Genomic DNA, 26,748 nt, shown 5'->3' with positions numbered 1-26,748 from the left:
TTTTAAGTTTCAGATCTGATAGTTAATCATGTATGAAAGTTTTAGCATAATTGTTTAAACGATTCCGGCATAATATTATGTGTTCTTAAGGTGCTGATTTCTAGATTTGATCTTGTAAGCATGCATGAATTAAATTATTTGATTCAATTTTTCCGCTGCATTTTTGAAACTTAAAAAGAACTACGTATGGCTTGATCCCCCTTATGAAGGGGTACGTAGGCAACCCGATCAGGTTCAGCCATGGTTTTCCAAAAAAAAAAAATCAGCATGCTTAACACCGAAGAACCTAGGATTCACTTTCAGATGCATCATCAAGGTTAAACTGGGATAATAGAAATATTCGAAAACATCAAAACAACATCAGAAAAAAATCAAATTAGACCTAAATTCATTAAAAAAGTTCAAAAAAAGTGATTACGGACTAATTTTTTTAAAAACATCCAAAAAAAATAGCATGTCGGTCCGTGAATCGGCACACTCTACCAGTACCAGTTCGTTATGGTATGAACCGATACTGAACCAATCCAGGCACCGACCGGCACGGGTCTTGGAACCAGTTCGGCGGACCTTGTCTCAAACTGTACCGAAGGAAACCAGGATGGTTTCCCCTTGGTTCGAAATAATGCCTGAACTGGTGGCGAACCACTCCAAACCAAGCGTTTCGGAGTGGTACTGAGGCGAACCAGGAGGTACATCATGGTTCGGCCTGATCCACCAAATACCCTCACTCTCGTGTGAATAAAAGAGATAAGAGGCTGAGAAGGCCTCTTGAGCCTTCTAAACCCCTCACCTATTTAAAAAAAAAAGTGAAAAATTGCTAGAGGCCAGATTTCACCAGATGTAAGCCAGATTCAAGATAAAAATAGGTAATGACCCTCTCCTATGTCTTTCTCATTTTTTCATTTTGAGGCTAAAACTAGTAAGAAAATGAGAAAATAAGAGATCATGCCAAAATTTGACATTGGCATAATTTCATGATATGTTGTAGGCCTATGGATGATCTACGCAATGTCACTAAAATCATAATTTTCATTAACTTGATAATTTTTTAAGTAAAAAATAGATTTTTGAATAAAAATTAATAAAAATAAAAATTAATCAAAAATATTGTAAAATTAGTAGGATATTTAGGAATGTGCATGCCACTCTCTATCAAAATTTGGTGCCAATTTATTTAAATTTGGGCATGATCATGTACGCAGAATTATAGGCCCAAATTTGAATAAGTTGGAAAAATACGTAGCCTTTTGTACATACCCATGGGATGAAAAAAAATATATGTAACATCTTTAGTAGGATGCCACGTTGTCAACTCAAGCTAATTTTCAAAACATTGTCTATCTAAAGTTATTTTTAAATCAAAAATTATTTAAAAATATTTAAATAAAACAAAAAATTAGTACTATGTATAGATAACTCAAAAGTATTTTCTAGAGTAGAAAACGATTTTTTTGCATTATAGAAAAATTCACTAATTTTTAAATAATTAAATAAATAATAATAATGTAGGATAAAAAATATATCTAGCATTTGTGGCAGGTTCTATATTATTCTGAATTAAAATAACTATTTTTTGTATTCTAAATAAACATAGATTTATTATATAAAAATCAGTTAAAGATATTTCATGAAGTCTTAAAATATTAAAAATTTGTATATATATGATGATGTAGAAGTATTTTTTGGATTAATTTGGTTTTTTTAATTACAATATAATTTCACTAATTTTTAAATAATTAATTAGGTAATTAGCAATTGATGTAAAATTGTTTGATGTGTTTGGTAAACTTACAGGAGTAGATCCAACAAGAAAGAACCCAGGGCATAATATTTATTAGGATTATAAGGTCATGCTCTTAGTCCAGCACCACTGGAGATGCAAATGGGGCGACATAGAGCTCAAGGAAGAAGAGGTAACCAGGTTGAAACAGTATCTAGCTGGTGGTAATCCCAACACGTACATGCTGAAAATGCTTGCAGAAAATCTGCTAGCTAATGAATAAATACTTCGCTAATTTCAACAACCAAAAAGAAAGCAGCCAAAAAGATGGTAGAGGTGGAGTGCAAGGCAACAGAGCCTCCATTTAACCACTCCAAAAATCTGAAGGGCTATAAAGAGTCCGTACTGAATGACGATGGTGCAACCTATAATCGACTACCACAGGTGTAGACTGATTTCATAATAGTAAATTATGGTATGATTGATTAGACACTTCAGCAAATGCTCTTTATCCCAAGAGATCATCATAGAGGTATGTGAACACAAAACAGAATATGATAGATATCTTATTAATGAAGCCTAATCAATAAAATATAACTAGTGCAGCAAGCTGAAAATAACAACAGAACAATAAAAAAAATACTGACAGTAAACTCGGATTCCAAGAATGTGATAGATGGCAACGATGGTAATGATGATGGGTAGAGATAATGATTGATGGATGAAGAAATGAGAGCTGGGTAAAAGATGGTGATAGAACTAGTCGGATAATTACCTCTGCGAGTTTGGTCCCTCCAATCCAATGAGAATCTTCAGGCCGTGCTCCACCAAAGCATCGAGATGAAGGATGACGGGGTTGAGAAAGTGGCTTCAAGAAGAAATAGGTCAAGAAGCAGGATGAAAGTGGAAGAAAAAAAATTTCTCCGGACTTCGCCCATGGTAGTACTCACCTTTTTAGGTTTTTTTTTCTTTTTCCTCTTTTTTTTCAATGGTTGTTGTCCTTTCTTTTCATAGGCCCAAAAACAGTTGTAACAATCTTTCTAAAAATCCTCCAAAATGATTCCTATAACTTCTGCACTAATCCTTATCCAACTTCCCCAACAGCCCTTATCTTTCCCCCACTCGTCCCTATCTTCCGTCCAACCGTCCATTACTGTTCCGTGAACAGTAACTTGGGCCGGATTACTGTTCATGTGAGCAGTGTTTTTTTTTGCTATTTTCTGCAGATTTTTATATATTTTTGCAGATTTATGTTGTATTTTTTTTCTTTTCTAACTTCCTTTCCCCCTTCTTCCATACATTCAATATGCACAATTCTATCTCCAAGACTATCATCCATCCTCCTCCGTTCCTAGAGATGAGTGATGGTCGTGGACATTAAAGGTAGGCCAAGGCTCAGACAATTAAGTGTGGTGGTTTGGGATTGGGTTAAGCTTTCTATCACACCTAAGTGGACCCCTTTTGCTTGGCAGTCCTAGTACATAACTCGACTGAAAATCCAAACCTAAACATAGCTTTGGATGGAAAATACAGAAACAACAAAAAACATAAACTATGTACAAAATAGAGCCCTGAGATTACATTAGTTCCCTCCAATTGGAAAGAAATCGATTTCTGACGAGTAGGCCTCCTGTATCCACTACAACAAATCAGGTCTCTGGCGCCTCAACTCATCCTTGCTGATTCATGAACTGTCTGAAATAGGTCTCCCTTGTCAACGTACAAAGAATCTGCGGTACTGCCCATGCCTAGTGTCTACTGCTCACACGTCAAGGATATCCTCAATGCCCCCATGGAAACTGGACTCTGAGCTGGTGTTGGGCAGATCTGGAACTACAAGCGCCTCTGGTGGATCTCCATGAAATTGGTAAAGGTCAGCAACGTTGAAAATTGAGGAAGTCTGGACGTTATCTAGAAAATCTAATAAATAGGCATTCTCCCCCAACTTTCGACGTATGTAGAATGGACCATACTTTCGCGAACTGAGCTTGATGTAACTGTCCAATAGAAATCTCTCCCCTAAAATAGGCCATCATCAGATTGCCCTCTGCAAAGTGAACCTTCCTGCGATGACAGTCAGCATCATTCTTATACTTGGCACTGGAGTCAATCAAGCACTAACGGATTTTTCGTTGGATGTGACGGACTTGCTTAATATTATCCTCTGCTTCGGCACTTATCCGACCATGATAGGGAATAGAAGCACGATCAAGTATGTATGGAATAGAAAAATCATGATGATTTCAAATGGAGACTTACAAGTAGTACGATTTATAGAACTGTTGTATGCAAATTCAGTCTGTGCTAAAACCAAATCCCACTGAGTAGGACGCTCACAAACCAAACATTTAAGCATGTTACCGAGTGTACGGTTCATTACCTCTGTCTGACCATCTGTTTGGGGGTGATAAGCACTGCTGAAGTTTAGTTTTGTTCCTAATTTGCTCCAAATTTTTTTCCAAAAATAACTAGTGAATTTTATCCCTATCAGATGTGAATGATCTTGAAATACCATGCAATCTAACACTTTTTTTTAAAAAATAAATTTGCTATATGAGATGCATCAGATATTTTTCTACATCGAATGAAATGTGCCATTTTTGAAAATCGGTCTACCACAACAAAAATTGAATCAACCTTCCTAGCAGTCATGGGTTGTCCTATAATGAAGTCCATGGTGACATCCTCCCCAGGGCCACTAGGGATAGGCAACGAGGTTTTCAAGCCTATATTATGGACCTTTTTCTTTTCCTGCTGACAATGTTAACATTTTCGCACGTATCTAATGACATCGTCTCTCATCTTAGGCCATAAATACCTCTCAACTAGAAGTCCTAAAGTGCGACTTTATCCATCATGAGCAGCTAACCCTCTATGAAATTTCTGAATCAAAGTCTCACGAATTTCATCTCTACATATGCACAAGCGTGATCCTCTAAACAGGAATCCGTCTTGAATGTGAAAGCTAATAGGAGGATCTGACCCAGTGTTGGCCATACCGCGAGTCGGCTCGAGGTCTCAGGTGAGACGGCTCGAGCAACCAGAAGGCGGTCCCTGAGCGGCATGTCCTGCCCCTGCCAGCAGTGTTTGTGATTCGGTGGGTTATACCAAGGTTGGTCCCTGAACCCATGGATTGGTGAGCCCAGCATCCGACCCATGCGCTGCCTCGGGTGCGCGCCTTCACTAATACCTGCGGGTTTTGGTGTAATGGTAGCGCTTGATCTTGACAATTGGTATTAGAGCCAGAGATCATGAGTTCGAATCCCAGGCTTTGCGCTCGGGGGGGGGGGGAGGAATGTTGGCCATACCGCGAGTCGGCTCGAGGTCTCAGGTGAGACGGCTCGAGTGGCCAGTAGGCAGTCCCTGAGCGGCATGTCCTGCCCCTGCCAGCGGTGTCTGTGATTCAGTGGGTTATACCAAGGTTGGTCCCTGAACCCATGGATTGGTGCGCCCAGCAGCTGACCCCTGCCTCGAGTGCGGTTTAAGAAAATATAGTTGCACCTTCACTAATACCTGCGGGTTTTGGTGTAATGGTAGCGCTTGATCCTGACACCCAGTCGTCTAACACAACTCTCAAATCTCACCAAAATATGGGTCAGTAGCATACTTATCCTTCATGCCATCAAAGTCTACAACCTACGCCCTCAAAGTGGCTAACAAATAAACTTGATGACTCAAGGCATCTGCCACATTGTTAGTGGTTCCAGACTAGTGGAACGTGTACTCTTGCAGGAAAGCAGACCACTTAGTATGTCTTCTATTCAGATTCCTCTATGAATTCAAATATTTCAAAGCCTCGTGGTCAGAGTTGAGTACAAACTCCCGTTGAATGAGATAATGCCTCCAATAGCGCAAAGCCTGAATGACTGCATAAAATTCTACGTCATGCGTAGAATAGCGTGAACGAGTGTCATTCAGTTTTTCGCTAAAGTAAGCCACATGACATCCTTCCTGACTTAGGACAGCTCCTATGCCTACATGTGAGGCATCACAATCCACCTCGAAGACCTTATCACTCTTAGGTGCAAGCCACGACTCAATGGCCTTTACCTTGTCAGTGTCAACCTTTATACCCTTTGATCACACAATGTAACCCAGAAAAATCAGATTGTCAGTAAAAGAGACATTTCTTCAGATTTGCATACAATTTGTGGTCTCAAAATGTCTGCAATACTAGCCTCAAATGATCTAAGTGAGACCCAGGGCTAGGACTATATATCAAGATACCGTCAAAGTACACCACTACGAACTTTCCTATGAATGGTCTAAGTACTTGGTTCATGGTTCGCATGAATGTACTTGGGGCATTGGATAGCCCAAATGTTATGACCAACCACTCATATAATCCTTTGTTTTGAAGGCAGTCTTCCATTCATCTCCTAGGCATATCCTAATCTGATGGTACCCACTCTTGAGATCAACTTTGGAGAAAATTTTTGCGTCGTTCAATATATCAAGCATGTCATCAAGTCTAGAAATCGAGAATCTATATTTGACTATAATCTTGTTAATGGGATGGCTATCAACACACATTCTCCATGACCCATCTTTCTTTGGAGTGAGCAAAGCAGGTACAACACATGGACTCATGCTCTCACGAATGAAACTCTTTCGTAAGAGTTCGGTCACCTACTTGTTCAGCTCCTCGTACTCAATCGGACTCATCCTATAATGAAGTGTAGCAAACTTGCACCCAGGACTAGATTAATGCAATGCTGAATGTCCCTCAAGGGTGGAAAGCCATCTAAAATATCCTCAAAAATCAGGTCCTTCAATTCAGACAATAAAGGTTGGACCGCCTTTGGAATCTCCACTTCCTCCTGGATCTGTTTTTCTACCAGAACACACTACCGAGTCCTCTTTCAGTTCAGCCTTGAAAGATTTTGAATTTAGAATCAGGGCCCTTTGAGTAGGTTCTTTGCCTCTTTCTTTCACAGAATTTTTCGTGTTATACCCATACAATTTCTTTTGTGGATAGAGTGTGATATTTATTTTATTTTTCACAAAGGAATATGTATTCTTTTTTTCGTCATGTTGGGTCTTTCTATCATACCGCCAAGGCCTACCCAACCACACGTGGCACACCTCCATAGGCATAACGTCACAACATACCTGATCTTGGTATCGTTATCCAATGGAAAACTCTACTAGACACCTATGGGTGACCGAAACCTCAACTCCCTCCTTAAACCAAGATACCTTATATGGTTTATGAATCTTTTGTGTAGGTATCTTTAGTTTATCAACCATATGTTGAGACACGAAGTTTTCAGTATTGCCACTATCAATCAAGATAGAACATCTATATCCTCCTGCAGTACCTATAGTCAAGAAAATACTTCGCCTCAACCAATTATCCTGGACAGGTTGCTTAGGTGCGACCATGACACGGTGAATGACCCTGAGTGGGCCCACCTCATCACCTGTAATGTGGACATCGTCGTTCTCTGACTCATCCTCCTGTTCAAACTCACCCTCATTTGCCTCTAGATTGGGTTCATCTGAATCGTCCTGATGTCCTTGCTCAATCAGGTGTGACTAAGATTGAAATTTTCTCAGGAGACATTCAGAGGATTTATGACCGGATTGTCAGCACTTATAAAAAATGATAGTGGAATTAGCTGCTGGTGCCAGTACGCCTTTGCCCTTGTCCCATACTTGCTAGTATTGGGCTTTAGGGCAGTTGTGGTCTTTGTAAAGTTTTGAGAACTTATTGTGTTGTTTCCGAACTGACACTTTTCACGGGTAGTGGAGTTTCTGTTAGAGCCCCACTTTCAACCACTGGTTCGCTTTTATCGTGCTTTTACTCTCAGTGCATGACGATGGGCATTATCAATACTCAAGACATCGAACATCTCCACTTGGTCCAGAATGTCCTATCTCAAGCTATTGATATATCTACTAACAATATGGATGGGGTCCTCACTAAGACCGTTTCTTACTTGGAGCTCCTAGAACTCCCCAGTGTACTCATCCACGGTCCTAGCCTCTTGTTGGAGTTTTGGAATTTCAAGTAGAGATTTTGGCGATAATCCAATGGGACAAATCGCTTCCTCAACTTCTCCTTCATCTTACTCCAGGTACGGATCTTATCCTTATCTTTCTAAACTCCATTCCTGGAGTTGCTTCCACAAAATTAGTACATGTCCCTTTAACTTGAGGGTCACAAATTTGACCTCTTTATCCTCAGAAATTTTCTTTCAATCAAAATATTGGTCGATTTTGTCAACCTGATTAAAAAAAGCATCTGGTTCGAAATGCCCCTCAAAATTCCCAATATCTATGTTAATGCCATCACCCAACGTCTAGCACGAGGGGGTTCTCTATGTGGTGGTCTCTCTCTGTTCCTATATAGTGGTTGGTCATCTGAGTCATTTTCTATCTCATCTAACTCACTACTCTCGACTACCCTTTGATTGACCCTTTGTCTATCTTGAGGTCTGACTCTACGTCTTAGTTCATTCTGATGGTTTTTTTCTTTCCTAGGTCTCACTATCTCAAGTATGTTTAATTCTAGTCTAGTCATGAAGTTGGAGAGGTGTTCTATTTGTCGTTGGATCTGTTCTAAGGTTTGTTGTTGGTTCTAAATGTATCTTGCCAATTATCAGACATGATTGTAAGCTAAGATTCAACCCAAAATTGTTTCAGAAGTGTTTTTAATGTTAGGAGGTGAAACAAATTTTTTCAGAATTTTTTTTTTGAGGCTAAGCGATTAACAGATTAGGGTTGGTTACCAGTCTTCGATTAACAAACTCGGGAAAGGGAAAGTGACGAAAGAATCGAAACACATCGAAATGGTACCAGCCGTACTTAATAATGGAAGGATTTGGCAGATGAAAAACGAATTTTCTTCTTTTTTTCTTTCTCATTTTTAATTTTTTAATGCTAAAAATGAATATTTTAATGCAGAAATTTTTTAACTCTTTTAAATGCGAAAAATGAATGCAGAATTTTTTTTCAAACGCAAAAACTAATTTTTCTGCATTTTTAACTCCAAAAATTAAAATTTCTGTAGTTTTAAATGTAGAAAATATAATTTACTGTTTTTTAATTCAAAAAATATATTTCTCTGTTTTGAACTGCAGAAATTTAATTTTCAGAATTTAAAGAAAAAAATAAATGTTATGATGCAAATACAATAATTAAAATTTCTAGATATGCAGAACCTATTGGCTCTGATACTACTTTGGTGCATCTATAATTGACTACTATAGATGTAGACTGATTTCATAATAGTCAATTATGGTGCAATTGATTAGATAATTCAACAAATGCTCTTAAGCCCAAAAGATCATCATAGAGATTAGTGAACACAAAACAGAACATGATAGATATCTTATTAATGAAGCCTAATCAATGAAATATAACTAGTGCAACAAATTAAAAATAACTATAACAGAACATTAAAAAAAATACTGCTAGTAAACTCGAGTTCCAAGGATGTGATAGATGGCAACGATGGTAATAATGATGGGTAGAGACAAGGTCCGCCGTACCGGTACCGGTCGGCGTACCGGTGGCGTACTGGTCCGAACCGATCCCGTACCGGTTCTTCAACAATAAATTACAGGTACCGGATTTCACACTGATCCGGTACCGGTCCCAGGCCGGACCGGTACGGCAGACCATGGGTAGAGATAATAATTGATAGATGAAGAAACAAGGGCTGCATAAAAAATGGTGATAGAACTAGTCGGATAATTACTTCTGCGAGTTTGGTTCCTCCAATCCAATGAGAATCTTCAGGCGACGCTCCACCAAGGCATCGAGACAAAGGATGACAGGGTCGAGAAGGTGGCTCCAAGAAGAAATAGGTCAATAAGCAGGATGAAAGTGGAAGGAAAAAGATTTTTTCGGACTTCGCCCACGGTGGTATTCACCTTTCTAGATTTTCTTCTTCTTTTTCCTCTCTTTTTTTTTCAATGGCTATTGTCCTTTCTTTTTATAGGCCCAAAAATAGCCATAACAATCTTTCTAAAAATCCTCCAAAACGGTTTCTATAACTTCTCCACTAATCCTTATCCAACAACTTTCCCAACGGCCCTTATCTTTCTCCCACTCGTCCTTATCTTCCATCCAACCGTCCATTACTGTTTCGTGAACAGTAACTCGGGTTGGGTTACTGTTCATGTGAACAGTATTTTTTTTTTGTTGCTATTTTCTGCAAATTTCTGCGTATTTATGTAGATTTATGTTGTATTTTTTTCTTTTCTAACTTTCTTCCCCCCTTCTTCCATACATTCAACATACACAATTCTATCTCCAAGACTATCATCCATCCTTCTCCGTTCCTAGAAATGAGTGATGGCCGTGGGTATTGAAGACAGGCCAAGGCTCAGGCAATTAAGTATGGTGATTTGGGGTTGGGTTAGGCTTCCTATCACACCTAGGTGGACCCTTTTTGCTTAGTAGTCCTAGTACATGACTCGACTGAAAATCCAAACCTAAACATAGCTTTGGATGAAAAGCATAGAAACAACAAAAAATATAAACTATGTATAAGATGCAGCCCTAAGATTACATCAGTCGAGGAAGCGTAGATTCAGGCTGCCATCTAGGTGCGCCTTGATGACCAATGGTAGCTAGACGAGATTGCTAGGCCTATAAAGCTTGGTTTAGGCTCTCCTTACAATATGAGTCAGGCTTTGGCAACAAAGCTGGTAGAGTAAATCCAAATTATAGGAGGATCTCCTCAATCAGAAAGGTCATCAGCAGAGGCGGTAGATAATATAGCATCCATGTTTAGAACCTTTGGCAATAGGAAAGTGTAGAAGTCCTCCAAAGAGATTCCGTTAAGGGCCACCATTCATGAAGTAGATCCAGTAGTAACAAAGATCCGAAGCAACAAAAGATTGATACCATACGAGTGAATGATAAGAAATATATATGGAGAGTCATTGCATCCTGGTTCCACTTCAGTCACATCCTTACATATGTGGCAAACAACACAAAATATCTGCTATCACCTCCACCTAAAGAGCTGGTCAGGGTATAGATCCTCCAGGGCTGAAGGATATATATGGTGAGCTTCTAGACAACAAGAAGGAGAAGTTAAATAAGCATATAGCCTCCAGCCAAAACAAGTGGGACACCTGCGGTTTGACTCTTATATGTGATGGTTGGACAGGTTCCAGCAAGCGGAGTCATCATTTTTTGGCATACTGTGATACGATATTTTTCATAAGTAAATAGATGCTTCAGATCAGGTGTACGATGCTTAGTACATTCTTAGATTGAGGGAGAAAGTTAGAGACCAAGTGGGAGAGTAGAATATCGGATAGATAGTCATAGATAACAGACCACGGTATAGGACCGCTAGGAAGATTCCAATGCAGCGGCAGCCAAATATTTTCTAGATCTCATGTGCTACACATTGTATTTATCTTATGTTTGATGGACATCGAGAAGATTCACAAAGTCAAACAGGTCATCGAGATTGCCCAATCCATTACTAGATTCACATACAACCACACATGGGTGCTAACTTTGATGAGGAAGTACACAAGGAAAGAGATACTGAGGCTAGCAGTCACCCATTTTGCTACTAATTACACTGCACTTGATAGCATACTCGAAAAGAAAGCATGCCCACATCAGATGCTCAGTGCCGAGTAGCAAGAGAGCAGATATATACGGATCGACACTGAAGGAAGTCACATGGAGAGCTTGGTGACAAGCCAGTAATTATGGCAACAAGCCTAGAGAATTGTAAAAGCGATCAAGTCATTATACGGAGTGCTGAGAGCTATAGATAGTAAAAGGTACCCTCAGATGGGCTTCCCCTACCATATGAAGATGGTTGCCAAGGTCCAAATGATGTAGCCAGACCCCAAGCATGCATAGGAGTACATTGATATCATTAAGCTGAGGTGGGATTGTCAAATGGGCAGAGATCTACATCTAACAGGTAATGTTCATTAGCATACTTGTTAATCATATACCTATGTCAATGTTATACAATTGCAAAATGTATTGACAACGTATTATCTGAACCTGACATTCCAGTACAGAATCCTTGGAATAGTTATGGATGAAGAACTTTTGTCCGCCTTATGCAATATCAGCTATAAGATGAAGTCCAATATGGAAGTTGCCGCCTAGTGTTTGGAAGAGGTTAGTTAACTTGAGTGGAGTATTTTGAGTCAACTTGTAAAGTCATTAGAAATATCAAATTAACATCATATTCTATGTGCCTTGTTAATCACTTACAACTTCCGCAATAGGGTAGCTATAGCAAGCAAAGATCGTATGAATCCAAGTATTTTGAAACATCAACTATAAGTCTATAATTGCTCTTTGGATGTTTTGTAATTGGTGGTTTCTAATATGTAATTTTCTTAAATGCATTTCTAACCAAATAGTGGTTGCACTTTAGCACATCAACCAAGAGCATTAAGTACTCGGTGATCTAGATCCTCTCGAACATAATCTCCTTTAGTTGTTGTAAGCGCAATTGGTCTACTTTACCCTTATCCACAACAAACAGAGGAACCATCTTACATAGAAGCACCTGAAGATCTAGTATACAGACATTACAATCTATGTCTAAGATTGAAGTGCATTAAAAAGGAAGTGGGACCTACAATGACCCACTTCACAATGACTTCTTGCATGACAAAAAGGATCCAATGATTGGTTGGCTTAACAGCCATCAGCAGTAGCAACAGTCAAAGCTAGATGAACTAGGATCGCCTCCTCAACAGCAAGTTTCGTAATCAAGAAGTCTAGGATGGATAAAGAACAGTAGGCACAGCGAGACATGCCACGCTCACATCCAACCGACCAACCATAGGGGTCAAGGAGGAGCCAAACGTCATAGGGCTCCATGTCCAAGACATCCTTCCAATGATTTGATAGAGAGCTGCTGAGAAGAGGCCACCACGGTACCCAGTCTAGTCAAGATGAAGAGTCCAATTGATCCTCCCAATAGAGCTACGCATACAAGGGCACCTAAAGAAAGAAGGCAGCTACTCAGGCCAACAAGAAAAGAAAAGGCAAGGCAGTTGCATATCCATTGGAGAGAGTCAAGAAGGAGTCTGTTCGCTCAGGCTAGCTCATCACACAATCGCAATGATGCTAGCAGCCCAATTGATGATGCATCTAGTGGTTAGAATGGCACAACAGCTTATGACTCAGAACCCCAAGGTGGCTTTCAATTCATCGATGAGTCTCAATTCACTCATACCATAGAATAGGGACCATGATGCACGACCTAGTAGAGCCCATGACGATACTATTGCATATGGGAGACTGCCCCCTCGAGGTCTTTTGGGACATGACGTTGCTGCTGTAAATGATCTGGCACGTGTAGTAAAAGCCCTAGACATATCGGGATTCGAGTCATACACTAGATCCTATTCCACACCGGTATGATATGACACATATGGGTAAGGATATGGTTCATTTGGGTCATCATATTTGAGTTGTATCATCCTTCATAGCCTCAAGCATATTACGGGTCAGATTCGCTATCGAGATATTTGGACGGTCAGTTTAGTATCACTATCAAGCATTAAAGTACTCTATTTGTTGTATATTGCATTGTATGTATATTTACTTCAATTACATTTTATGGTAAAACGACGTCATTCTTTACATTATTGTTGTATATTGTATGTCATTATGCATGCCTACTTCAATTCTATTTTATGGTGAAACGACATCAAAAGAACGATGAAATTTCAAATTGCACAATAATAATCATCAAAGTTACAAGTGGAAACCAAAAAAATAAGAAAACAAAAAATAAAAAATTGAGGAAATGGCATACCGATCAACTGAGTGGTGCACCATGGCGTACCATGTATTGAAATGGTGCGGAATTGATACCGTACCATACTAGTGGCCGACTAGTACAGGTGTCGATACTGGTTTCGGTGAACATAGACAATTTGTTAAGGTTTTCGATATAACGGACAAATTAGCCAAGTTAGTTTAAAGAAAGTCACCCAAATCAACTATGACCCAGCTATTTTTTTAAGTGCTAGTAAAAAGTCAACCACTTCTTGTGCCAAGAAAATATACAAGGCAGTACCAAAACCAGCATCCATGTCGGTTGGCCAGCGGGAAGATACAGTATGCCACCATGTCGTGCCGTCTCGGCATGAACCAACAAGCAAAACTAAAAGGGAAGGGGAGAGGGAGAAGGAGAGAGAAAAGAGAGAGAGGAAGGAAGGGAAAGAGGGAGAGTGCGGCAGCCGGAACGGGGGCAAGGGAGACGGGGAGAGCCTTTCAAAGCTCTTTCTCCTCCAAGCATCGAAATAGGGGGAGAGCCCCTGTTTCGAAATGAAATAGTAGTTTCCATCCCTTTTCATATTTTTTTTTTTGAATTTTTTAAGTGAAGTCGGCAACCACTACAAACTTCACTTATTATTTCTTTTTTCTTAAAAAAGAAAGTGAACTCGGCAGTAGCTACTAACGAAAGCCCTCTCTCCTTTGTGTGTTAGAACAGGCGTGGATCGTCTGTTTCAGAATGGAGGCCCCTTTTTATATTTTTCTTTGATTTTTTAAGTGAACACGACAGTAGCTACCGAAGTCACTTAAAAAATTCTAAAAAAATATAAAAAAGGGCTTCCATTCTAAAACAGGGGATCCACGCCTATTCTAATACACAAAGGAGAGAGAGTGCTTCAAAAGCCTTCTCTCCCCCTCCCTCACCCCTATTCCAACCGCCACCGGCCACTCCCTCGCTCCCCCTCCCTCCCTCGCTCTCTCTTTCTCTTTCTCCCTCTCCCCTTCCACCATTTTTTGAGCTGGAGGCTGGAACCGTCCCAGTCCGTCGCCGGTATAGTTTAGTACGCCCAAAATCAAGCAGTTCGGTGTGCTCCAAACTGGGCAGTTCGAGATGCTCCAAACTGGGCAGTTCGAGATGGTTCTACCAACACTGAAAATACAGTTGAACAGAACTACAGATTTCAACAAAAGAAAAGGGTAGGAACCTACCTAAAATAATGGTCCTACATAATAAACATCAAATTTTAACTCTATTAGCCAGACTAATTCCTCCAATCATTGTAGTCATATGCTGCTCTTTTGGAATGTAAAATTTTTACCGTAAAGTAGAAGAGAAAGAAAGCGAATAGAATTTAACCACCTCTCGTCTGAGAAAATACCTTTAAGCCGGAGCCATGCATGCATCATCTCATGGGCAAGAATTGACCCTGTCAGTAACCTGTATGAAAAAGGATTTAAATAATAAGTACTTATCTCAAAGTCTTTGCATTTTATTTATCTGTAATTTACAATTGAAAAGAACCATAATAATTGGAGTTGTTATTGCAATTTCGGTCATCACTAATGCTTGAAAACTCGATAATTGTCTACAGAACATATCACAAGCTGTTGATGGCTAGTAATTCAGCATGGCACAACAAATATAATGGATAGGATTAAATATTCTGGATTTTTTTTAGTTCATATGGCAAGTTGGTATTAAAATCATACCAATATAATGACAGGAAAGACATGTAGTAATTAAATAATACCTTGGGAGACCATAAAGTATAAGAATGGCTGTTACTTCGCATCGTCGAGTGAGTCTATATGGCTCTGTTATCATTTCCATAATTCTGTTTCCAGCTCCAATCTTTGGCCTCCTTAAAATCTGATAATGTTTTTTTTTTAAAGCTTAGTTCATGATTTTAAGAAACGACAATAATTAAGAGAAACAAGCGTAATCTTTTCAAGAAGCACATTTTTCCACATTCAAGTTAATGAAATTGAAGCTTGCTCACCGTGCTGACTGTCTGCTCTTCAGAAAGGCAAAGACCTCTGGTTTCTGGAAGGTGATGGTGACCCTGCTCCCAAAAGGTAAATTAGTAAATGTTAAGAAAGTGATTTATACAATGTACTAAAAGCAGAACTTCCAGAGTTTAAATCACTTACATTCTTTTCCCCTTCCATTGCCTCATTTAAAGCTTGTCTCTCAACAAGAAGCAATGGTATCTGCTGTTCCACTTTCATGTTTAAACCTTCATAAAAATTCTTGTATATCAAGGTAAAGAGGTTGGCACTCGCTAGTGTCCATTATTGCAGAATCTAGACACTCCAGGCAGAGCTTCCGCCCCATCATCTAAAGTCACATATTGTGCGTCTCTTGGCTGGGATTTATAAAGAGAAAGAAAAGGATAGTAAGCAGCACATATCGAAAACAAGATATGATTTAGAATTCGTAAAAAAGTTGACGTACTGTAAATCAAGATTGGAGCAACCTATATACAAGAAAGGTCTAGCACTATCACATGTAACAGGACTAAGCAAGCATCAATTAAAGGATCATCTTTGACACCTAGATAAAGTTATGCAAAATAATAGCTTAGACCAACCTCCATTCTTTCACAACTGCAGCATCTCGGAGTACCATCCATCTCATGCGAGGGACAATATTTCTGGCAGCCAAAAAGGATGTGCCCTATATTCAATAAGGCCATTCATATTTGTTGGAATCTGCAAATGAGGACATGATCACATTGAAAACTTAGTCCAAATTTTCAAAGAGATTTTCAAGCCTAATTACAATCCCCAAAAGCTTCAGGAGCAACAATAATGATGTCTCCCATTAAATTTTACTAACATTATAATGCATTATAAAAATCTCATAGTAACCCTAGATTTTGAAGTCATGTTGATAATAGCCATCTATATTAACAAGCACCAACACAGCCCTGACTCTTGTTTGAGGCTTCCAACAAATGATAGCAGATCATGCAATGATAAGGAGGAGCTGTCAGCTGAGATAGTAGCAAATGTGGTTGTGATCTCATGAAAGTATCAGCAAGGATCTCAAAAGATCTTAATAGAAGATTGAGGAGGTTAATTTTGTAAAAATATTAGCAACAATAATATTAAAGAATAGTAAATTTGATGTCCATAGGATTACAACAATAAGACTGTAAAGGCCCAAGCTGCCTTCAAAAAACAATATAATTTCTGCTGGATCTGACATGGATTTTCACTTCATATTAAATCTTGGGACAGAGAATTGGAGGGAGACAGATTCGCAGAGGCAGGGAGGGTGTGGAGGGAATTATAAGGGTAATAGTCTTCCCACAGTTGAATGATCAAAGAATCAAGAAATGCAAAGAATTATTTGATAGTTATGCAATTGAATTTTATGACAAAAAGGGTCAGAATGAAATATGGCACTAGAAATTCTATCTCATTGCAAGTGTCACCCACATTTCTTTTTTTTTTAAACAAATTATCAATATTTATCATCAAATATCGGATTTAGCTCAGAATTGGTCTGACGTCCTCAGAAGTGCTTCAATGTGTCCCAATAATATGGTTGTGTTTTTAATGCTTCTGGCAATTAAACACAAAGAATAAGACTCAAATTACACATCCTGCTTGAATTATATATTCAAGAAAATATAAGTTCAGCATTATTTATACTTACAAATTGCTTGCAAACATCACATTTTGGGTGATAATGCTCCTTGTAACAAGACTTGTGATATGGATAATTCCCAGACATGGAGAACTTGTACCAATAGGCTAAGTGTACTTCAGTCCCATTCTATAAAACTTCTCACAAGATGCCAAAGCAGGTATTATTAATTTCCTTACCTCATAATCTGGATATTGGCTGATTACAAGCATGGCAGCAAAAACACTCTGGGTGGCCAAAACAGCTCCCATACAACTAAGAAAGCGCCCGTGACCAATCTCGGTATTGCAGCCAGCACATATTCTACTGAATATATTACAGAAAGATTTTTAAAAATAAAAAAGAGGAGCAACAAGATAAAATGAAGAAAATGATAGTTTTTTTTCTTTTAACTGGCTAACAAGATTCAACCAGAATGAGATGAGATGCCACTTTTTAAAAACCAATATACAATGTGTGGCAGAATTATTTTGGTGGTCGAAGGAATTTAGATTTTATCCTACAAGAAATACTCCATAAGATTTTTTCTTCCTTGAGCATACGTATTGGTAACAATGCACTAGAGGTATTCATTTCCTCAATGTTTAACTGTTAAGATTTTCCTACCTACTTGACCGCTGCTCTATACTTCAAGTCAGATTAGAACCCTCATCTTCTGATAATCAATTTACCACCAATGGCCTTCTATCTTACAGGAATAACAGTTAGAAGCATTTTCACTAAGTATTCTCTTAATTAGAAATATGAAAAGTCATATCTAGAGTCAGATGAGCTGGTGTAGGTTGAAATTGTCATAATACCTAGGGCAAGGATGCTCTAGATTAAACAAACAGATTAAGAAAAAAAGGGCATATCATGAGAACCTTAAGGTCTATAGCAATAATCATATATGGTTTGGTAATCACTTATATGCTACCAAACTTTGAGCTAGAAAAAAAGACTGCCATGTCAAGTACCCATTATACATTTGAATACACTGCAAAATTATTCAGTGGATATTCATATCAAAATTGTCCATTAAACAAAACCTATATGTCCAGCATGCTGTGTTTCCTCATTCCAAATTTCCAAGGTTTCGCTTCGCATGATTATTTTTCACTAGGTTTTATGAATTTAGTGGGTTTTGGAGTACCTCACAGTTTTAGACATCAACTTGGGATTAGTTTCTTTTTGGTATTCTTTATGTAACCTTTCCATGCAATTGCTAGTCCTAACATTTTCTAATACATTAACAATATTTTAACCCATAGTAGTTTCAAGTAGCCATTTTGGTGGTTGTTTGGCCTAATCTTGCTTTAGGAGATTTTCTTGATTCATCTCTCAAATGAAGTACCCAATTCTTTGTTAGACACATGTCAAAACCACGGGTAAGAGTTTAAGCTGAACAGAAGTTTATTTTACTCCAATAAGAGCATTTGAAGAGAATTTGTTAAGCAAAGTTGGAATCTATGATGTGGATTTGTAAGTGCTGAAACTTGAAAAGTTGTAAACTTAAGCACCCAACAGTTGACAATTTGGACACCTTATGCTGCAAAATCACTTTCAAATTACAGAAAATTAGCAATAAAATATAGAAATGGGTGCATATATGGCATTCTCTTCACCATGAAAATATATGTTGATAATATTCGTGACTTATCAAAAAAATGTACAAGGAACAAGTTGATGCGTTGATTTCATATTATCAATAAAGATGGCGCAATAAATCATTTGTTTACAGATAGCTATAACTATCTGAGATGATACCGACATTTCATACTTGAGCAACCAGTATGCTGATCGCAGAGTGATAAGAGCATCAATGACCAGCTAACCATCAATGATTGTAAAATCAACTGCATCCAACTTTGCCTCATAAACAATTGACCCTTTACAACTTGCAAGGTTGCAGATGTAGTTGGTGATTGGAGCCTATCCTAACTATTTGATTGAAAAAATGTCTAAGAGTGTATGGACAACTAAGAAACGTAATGTTATGGCTTATGCAACTGTAATTGATTCATGTGGTGTCGATTTCCATATTACAACATAGTCCAACTTTAAATTAATGAAAAAAGTGCTGCCGAAAGCTTACCTTCTTCCACATGGATACAGCTGCTATCACTTTTCAGCTTTTTGGAGGAGAATGGAAGAGTTCGCCTCTCGACATCTTGTTTGTTTGGTAAGTGGGATTTTGACCTAGGTGTCGTAGTGGTTGGCCTAAAACCATTTGGCTGTAGATGTTGAATGTGAGAATCTTTAGCTACTTGTACCCATTTGCTAACCGTGTGGTTAGATACAATGCACTGGCAGGAATGGAGTTAATTAGGGTCAAGGGAGCAGGGAAGAGTTTGGTTATTCGCTATTGGTTTGTGAGGATGATAGTGGTATTTTGATAATTAATACAACCATTAAGGAAATATCTAATTAAATATTACAAAGTAATATAATACATCATTACTAAGTTTGTCACCGACGGTACATTAAAAGAATGAAATCAAGATGTATTTCAATGATTAATAATGAGATAAAAATTTGCGATAGAAAAGAGATAGTGAAATTCTAAATTCCAATTCGGCAAAGTTTCAAGTGGAAACGTACTCTTAAGGGGACAATAGTAATTTTCATTGTTAAGAGTATGTAGCAATACCCATGGCATACATTCAAAATTGCTTGAGTAATATTTCATTGATTATTTGGATGAATCTAACCTTAAGCTGCCAGCAAAGTGTGGAATGAGTTGACCCCAAGATTGATGGAGTCGACCCCGAATACATCATGGAACCATCAGGCACACTTCTGCAAAAATGGCACGGATGAACAGTAGTTGAGTCGACCGCCATCTTCAAGCCTCAAGAAAACAAGTCTCTGGAATCCCTGAGAGGGTCGACCCCAATATAACTTGAGTCGGACCCCACCTTGAGTCGACCCCAACTGAACATGAGTCGACCCCAAGGCTGTCTCATTCATAAACTGGTTGTCTGGAATCTCTGAGAGGGTCGACCCCAATATAACTTGAGTCAACCCCAACTAAACATGAGTCGACCCCAAGGCTTGTGTCAATCAAAACTGGGTCTCTGGAATTCCTGAGAGGGTCGACCCCAATGGAACTTGAGATCGACCCCCACTGTACCTTGAGTCGACCCAAAAAGAGTTGAGTCGACTCCAGTGAAAAACGGCTGAAATATAAGGTTCTGTGTTTGCTGAGAGGGCCGACCCCAATGTAGCATGAGTCGACCCCAGTAAAAGTTGGGTCGACCCCAATGAAAGTTGAGTCGACCCAAGTCTGATGACAGTGGTTTGAGTCGACCCCAGAAAGTTTGGGTCGACCCCAGCACAGGCAGAAGCATAACGGCTAGTTCTGCAGAAGTACTTTTTGTCCTTTCAACAGTAAGTAATGGCTAGTTTTTGAAATCTAACCAATGGAGGGTGTCCAATGGGTGAGGAAAACTATTTAAAGTGACACTATTCATCAGAGAAAGGATCCCTTTTGCAAATATCAAAGCTTACACAAGAAAGACAAGAGCCCTAATTTTCTTCATCCAAGTGCTTCATTCAAAGAGTCAAAAGGAAGTGGTTGGTAGATTCCAAGAGACATTAAGAGCTCCATCCACCCTTGAAGAGTGAAGCATTCTTGACAAAGAAGAGAGAAGTCTCATCAAGCGATAACTATTTCTAAACTCTTCTTTGTAGCTTATAATTGTTATATTTGCTCATCTAGGAGTTTCAACTTTCTTCTTCTTTTAATCACCTTGTAAAGGTTTGTTGGTGAGCCCGTAAAACCAACGGTGTAGGTTTGTTGGTGAACCCGTAAAACCAATTGTGAAGGTTCGTTGGTGAGCCCGTAAAACCAACATAGGTTCTTGGTGATCCCGGAAAACCAAAGTGTAAAGGTTTTTGGATTGTGAGCCCGGAAAACAATCCAACTGTAATCCGCGGGATTATAGTGAATTTCCAAGGGGTCGCTTGGGAGTGGACGTAGGTGCTTAGGAGAGCACCGAACCACTATTTCTTGTGTGTTTGCATTGTGTATTGTTTTAACTTCACTCACTCATCGATTGACTAAATTAAGATAGTAAAAATTTAGAGAAACCAATTCACCCCCCCTCTTGGCTTGTCACCTTGGGCAACAAGTGGTATCAGAGCAAGGTGCTCACATAGTATTTGTTGATCTCACAATCAAGAGACAAAGATCATGACAACCCAAGTAGGATGTTCTATGAGTGAGGGCAATCCACAAATAGACCTCCTCTATTTAATGGCACTAATTACACATACTGAAAGCTAGGATGAGGATATTCATTCAAGCTCTAGACTATGAATTGTGGAATATCATAACTAGAGGACCACACACACCACAATTAGTATAGAGGGCACAATCATTCCCAAACCAGAAATGGATTGGAATGAGAGTGATAGAAGACTAGCACAACTAAATGCTAAAGCAATTAATGTACTTTACTGTTCACTAGATGTAAGTGAATTCAATAGAATATCTACATGCATCTCCGCAAAAGAAATTTGGGATAAACTGAGGTCACACATGAAGGAACTAATCAAGTAAGGAGTCAAAAATAAAATATTAGTACATAAGTATGAGTTGTTTAAAATGGAATCCACTGAGTCCATAACTGAAATGTTTACTCGATTCACAGAAATCATAAATGGGCTAAAAGTTTAGGAAAGTCTTATACTAACTCTGATTTAGTGCGAAAAATTCTCAGGTCTCTACCAAGAGTTTGGGAGGCCAAGTAACAGCAATTCAAGAAGCAAAGGACCTCAATACACTGCAATTGGAAGAACTTCTAGGATCACTCATGACCCATGAGTTGACCATGAGGCAAAATTCAGAAGATGAGGTCAAGAAAAGAAAGACCATTGCCTTGAAGTCTACACTCCAAAACAGAAACTGAATCAGAAGAATCTGATGATGAGGAAATATGATGAAGAAGGAATGGCTATGCTTGGAAGAAAATTCAAAATTTATGAGAGGAAAGAAGAAATTTCAAAAAGAAGCCCTTCTTCAAAGGTAGCTCAAGCAAAGAAAAGGGTAAGGACAAAGAAAAGAAAAGAAACACCAATTTGCTATGAGTGTAACAAGCCCGGGCATTTCAAGATAGATTGTCCGGAATTGAAGTGGATGGCAAGAAAACTTAAGAAGAAGAACTTCATGGCTGAATGGAGTGAAAGTGAGGAGTCAAGTTCGGAAGAGGAAGATAGAGATCAACAATGGCCAATGACGATGAGGTAGATTCTGAACTTGAATGTGATTTTAGTAGAAAGTTACATGATGCATTTTTAGAACTCATGGAAGAACACAAAAATTAATCAATAAAAATAAAGTTCTAAAAGATGAAAATCAATCTCTTATCAAAGAAAAGCAAAAACTATCTAATGACTATGAAACATTAAGTAGGAGATTCACAATGAAACCAAAATCTAATTGCTGAAAATGTCAAGTTAAAAGAAGATGCTGAAAAATACAAATCCTTAGTAGACAAGTTTACACTTAGCTCAACTAAATTAAATATGATTCTTGATAGTCAAAAAGCTGTATATGATAAAGCTGGATTAGGATATAAAACAAATAGGAAACAAAAATACTTAAAGAACATATTTGTGAAAGCCAAAAATGAAAATATAACTTGTCATTGCTGCAATAAATTAGGACATAAAGCATATGAATGTAACTATAGAAAGTCTAGCTACAACAAATTGAGTAATAATATAAGCTTAAATCCAAGAAAGTTTGGGTTCCAAAAGGAACATCAAGTACTAACCCTAAAGGACCCAACATAGTTTGGGTACCTAAAGCATTCTTGATCTTGATTGCAGGGGTGTCTTGCAGCTAATAAGGTGGATAAACGATGGTATCTAGATAGCGGCTGTTCAAGACACATGACAGGTGACGTAGAACAATTTGTCACCTTGGAATCTAAGAAGGGTGGAGTAGTAACCTATGGAGACAATGGAAAAGGATTTATCATTGGAAAGGGTAAAATTTTATTACTCCATCTACCTTTATAGAAAATGTCTTATTAGTTAATGGTTTGAAACATAACCTACTTAGCATAAGTCAATTTTGTGATAAAGGTTTAAAGTCACATTTGAAGCCTCAGTATGCATAATCACAAATCCTAAAGATAATAGCATTGTACTTATAGGACAAAGGCAAAGAAATATTTACATGGTAGATCTTCATGAATTAGGCAAGAAAAATGGATTATGTTTAATTACTAATGAAGAAAAAAAAATGAAACAAGTTGGCTTTGGCATCGTAGACTAGGACATGCTAGTATGGACTTAATATCAAAACTAGTCAAGAAGGAATTGATAAAAGATGTGCCAAAATTGATCTTTGAAAAGGACAAAATCTGTGGACCATGCTCATTAGGAAAGCAAACAAAATCATCCTTCAAATCAAAGAATATAGTATCAACCACTAGGCCTTTTGAACTCATACATATGGATCTATTTGGACCCACTAGAACCGCAAGTCTAGGAGGGAAGAAGTATGGACTAGTTATAGTAGATGATTTTTCAAGATATACATGGGTTTCATTTCTTGCACATAAGAATGAAGCATTTTCAGCATTCTTGAAATATATAAAAATATCATAACTGAAAAGAAGCTCACCTTAATAGCAATTCGAAGTGATCATGGAACTGAATTTGAAAATCAACACTTTGAAGAATTTTGTAATGAAAATGGTATCTCACATCAATTTTCAGCACCTAGAACGCCTCAACAAAATGGGTTGTTGAAAGAAAAAATAGGACCTTGGCAGAAATGGCACGCACAATGTTGTGCGAGTCAAATCTTCCAAAGTACTTTTGGGCTGAAGCTATAAGTACTGCTTGCCATATTCTAAATCGGGTTTTAATACGACCTATAACCAAGAAAACTCCTTATGAACTTTGGAAGAATAAGAAACCAACTGCTAAATATCTTAGAGTATTTGGATGTAGATGTTTCATTTTAAACAATGGCAAGGAGGATCTAAGTAAATTTGATGCCAAGTCAGATGAAGGTATCTTCTTAGGATACTCTACATCTAGCAGGGCATACAGAGTATTCAACAAAAGAACTCTTGTAGTTGAAGAGTCAGTTAATATCATTTTGATGAGTCTGATAGTGAGTCTCCTAGGAGAAAAATATTCTTGATGATGATGCAGGAATTATTGACTTTGAAAAATTGAATCTTGATGACGTGCCAAATCAAAAAGGAAAAATGATCGCGTGCCACCACAATCTCAAGACTTGCCAAAGGAATGGAGGTATGCACATGGACACCCTAAAGACTTAATCATTGGTGATCCATCTCAAGGGGTAAGAACTCGATCCTCTCTTAGAAATTTAAATGATTATCTTGCTTTTGTTTCACAATTAGAACCTAAGACTTATGAAGAAGCTGAAAAAGACACAATTGGATAAATGCTATGCAAGAAGAATTAAATCAATTCAAAAGAAGTAATGTATGGACATTAACTGAGAGACCAAAGCATAACTCTGTAATTGGAACAAAATGGATCTTTAGAAATAAATTAGATGAAAAGGGTAGTTATAAGAAATAAAGCTAGACTTGTAGCTAAGGGATACAATCAAGAAGAAGGGATAGATTTTGAGGAAACATTTGCTCCCGTGGCTAGATTAGAAGCTATTAGATTACTTCTAGCTTTTGCATGTTTCATGGATTTCAAATTGTATCAAATGGATGTAAAAAGTGCCTTCTTAAACGGTTTTATAGAGGAAGAAGTATATGTAGAGCAACCTCCTGGTTTTGAGAATCATGAATTGCCAAATCATGTGTTTAGATTACATAAGGCATTATATGGATTGAAACAAGCACCTAGGGCTTGGTATGATCGACTAAGCAAATTTCTACTGAATAATAATTTCAGTAGGGAAATGTAGATAAAACACTTTTTCTCAAAAGAAAAGACAAAAATCTGCTAGTAGTTACAAATATATGTAGATGACATAATTTTTGGTGCCACTAATGATAATCTTTGCAAAGAGTTTGCTAATTAATGCAAGGAGAATTCGAGATGAGTATGATGGGAGAACTAAATTTCTTTCTCGGATTACAAATCAAGCAAACTAAGGAAGGTATCTTCATTCATCAAACTAAGTACACAAAGAAATATTAAAGAAGTTTGGGAATGAAAATCACAAGGAGAATAGGCACCCCAATGAATCCCACTAGTAAGCTAGACAAAGATGAAAAAAAAAAGTATAGATATGAAGCTTTATAGAGGCTTAATTGGATCCTTGCTTTACCTTACTGCTAGTAGGCCAGACATAGTGTTTAGTGTGGGAATATGTGCTAGATACCAATCAGATCCTAAGGAGTCACATCTAAGTGCTGTTAAAAGAATCCTTAGATATTTGAGAGGAACTACAAACATAGGATTATGGTACTCTAGAGACTCCTATCTAGATTTGCTTGCATATTCTGATGCAGATTTTGCTGGTTGCAAATTAGATAGGAAGAGCACTAGTGGAACATGTCAATTTTTAGGAAATAACTTAGTATCATGGTTTAGCAAAAAGCAGAATTCAGTAGCATTGTCAACGGCTGAAGCCGAATATATAGCTGCCGGCAGTTGCTGTGCTCAAGTACTATGGCTCAAGCAACAACTAGAGGACTATGGAATTAAACTAGATAACATTCCTATAAAGTGTGATAACACTAGTGCCATTAACCTTACAAAATCCAGTTCAGCACTCTAAAGCCAAACACATTGAAATAAGATATCATTTCATTAGAGATCATGTGCAAAATGGAAATATATGTATTGAGCATGTGTACTGAGAAACAATTAGCTGACATATTCACAAAACCTTTAAGTGAAGATAGATTTTGCATGCTTAGGAGGGAATTAGGCATATGTGATCCTTTTGATTGAGGAGATATAAAAGGAAGCAAGTTGTCTCATGATACTCTCCTCCATTTCGAAAAACCCATGAAACATTAGTCAAACTAGTCATCTATAGATTCCTTACTCATGTATCATTGTCCCATAAAGAATTTGTAAGGATTGGAGGAAAGGAAGAATTTTTAAAAAAAAGGAAAGAAGAAAGAAAATTTTCTGAACTGGGTCGACCCAAGCCAGAATGGGGTCGACCCAACGTTGAGTCGACCCAAGAAAAATCTGGGGTCGACCCAACGCGGGACCCTTTTTAAAGAGGGACCCGTGAGCTATCTAGGGCACTGTTTCATCTTGTCCTCTTCCTAAAACCCTATTTTCCACTCTCCAATCTCTTCCAATCATCTCCAAACAGTAGAAGGAAGCTTCCCAAGCCGTTAGATCAAGATCTTGAAGAATGGGACCCAAGCGAGCCGTTGCTAAGAGATCCGGGAGAGTTTCACGGACAACCCGTGTTGATAGACATGCTAGAGAGTCTTCTACAGTGCCTCCACAAGGTGAGACACGTGTAGAGCCTCCTCCTCCTCCCTCCCCTTCAGTCAACTTGCAAAATATGCGGGGAGACCGGTACCAGGGAGAAGGATCCACTCCGAATTTTTGGATCAAGAAGGGTTCCGGTTGGGTGATTGGATCCGAAGGCAAGGATGGGAGTATCTTTGCTCCCTAGATGTGGTGATCTACCCGGGCTTGGTTCGTGAGTTCTATGCCTTCCTGAAAGTTGGAATGGGAG

The 26,748-nt window shown here is 38.3% G+C and overlaps 1 pseudogene; it reads right to left on the bottom strand.

Annotated features, from left to right (window-relative positions):
• LOC103697805 overlaps nucleotides 1–26,748 on the bottom strand; it is a 51,945-nt pseudogene that overhangs the window by 6,184 nt on the left and 19,013 nt on the right.

This window comes from Phoenix dactylifera, unplaced genomic scaffold, assembly GCF_009389715.1.
Source record: "Phoenix dactylifera cultivar Barhee BC4 unplaced genomic scaffold, palm_55x_up_171113_PBpolish2nd_filt_p 000365F, whole genome shotgun sequence".
Classification (NCBI taxonomy): domain Eukaryota; kingdom Viridiplantae; phylum Streptophyta; class Magnoliopsida; order Arecales; family Arecaceae; genus Phoenix; species Phoenix dactylifera.
Note: the sequence above shows the minus strand (reverse complement) of the source record. Positions and strands in the feature narration are given on the sequence as shown.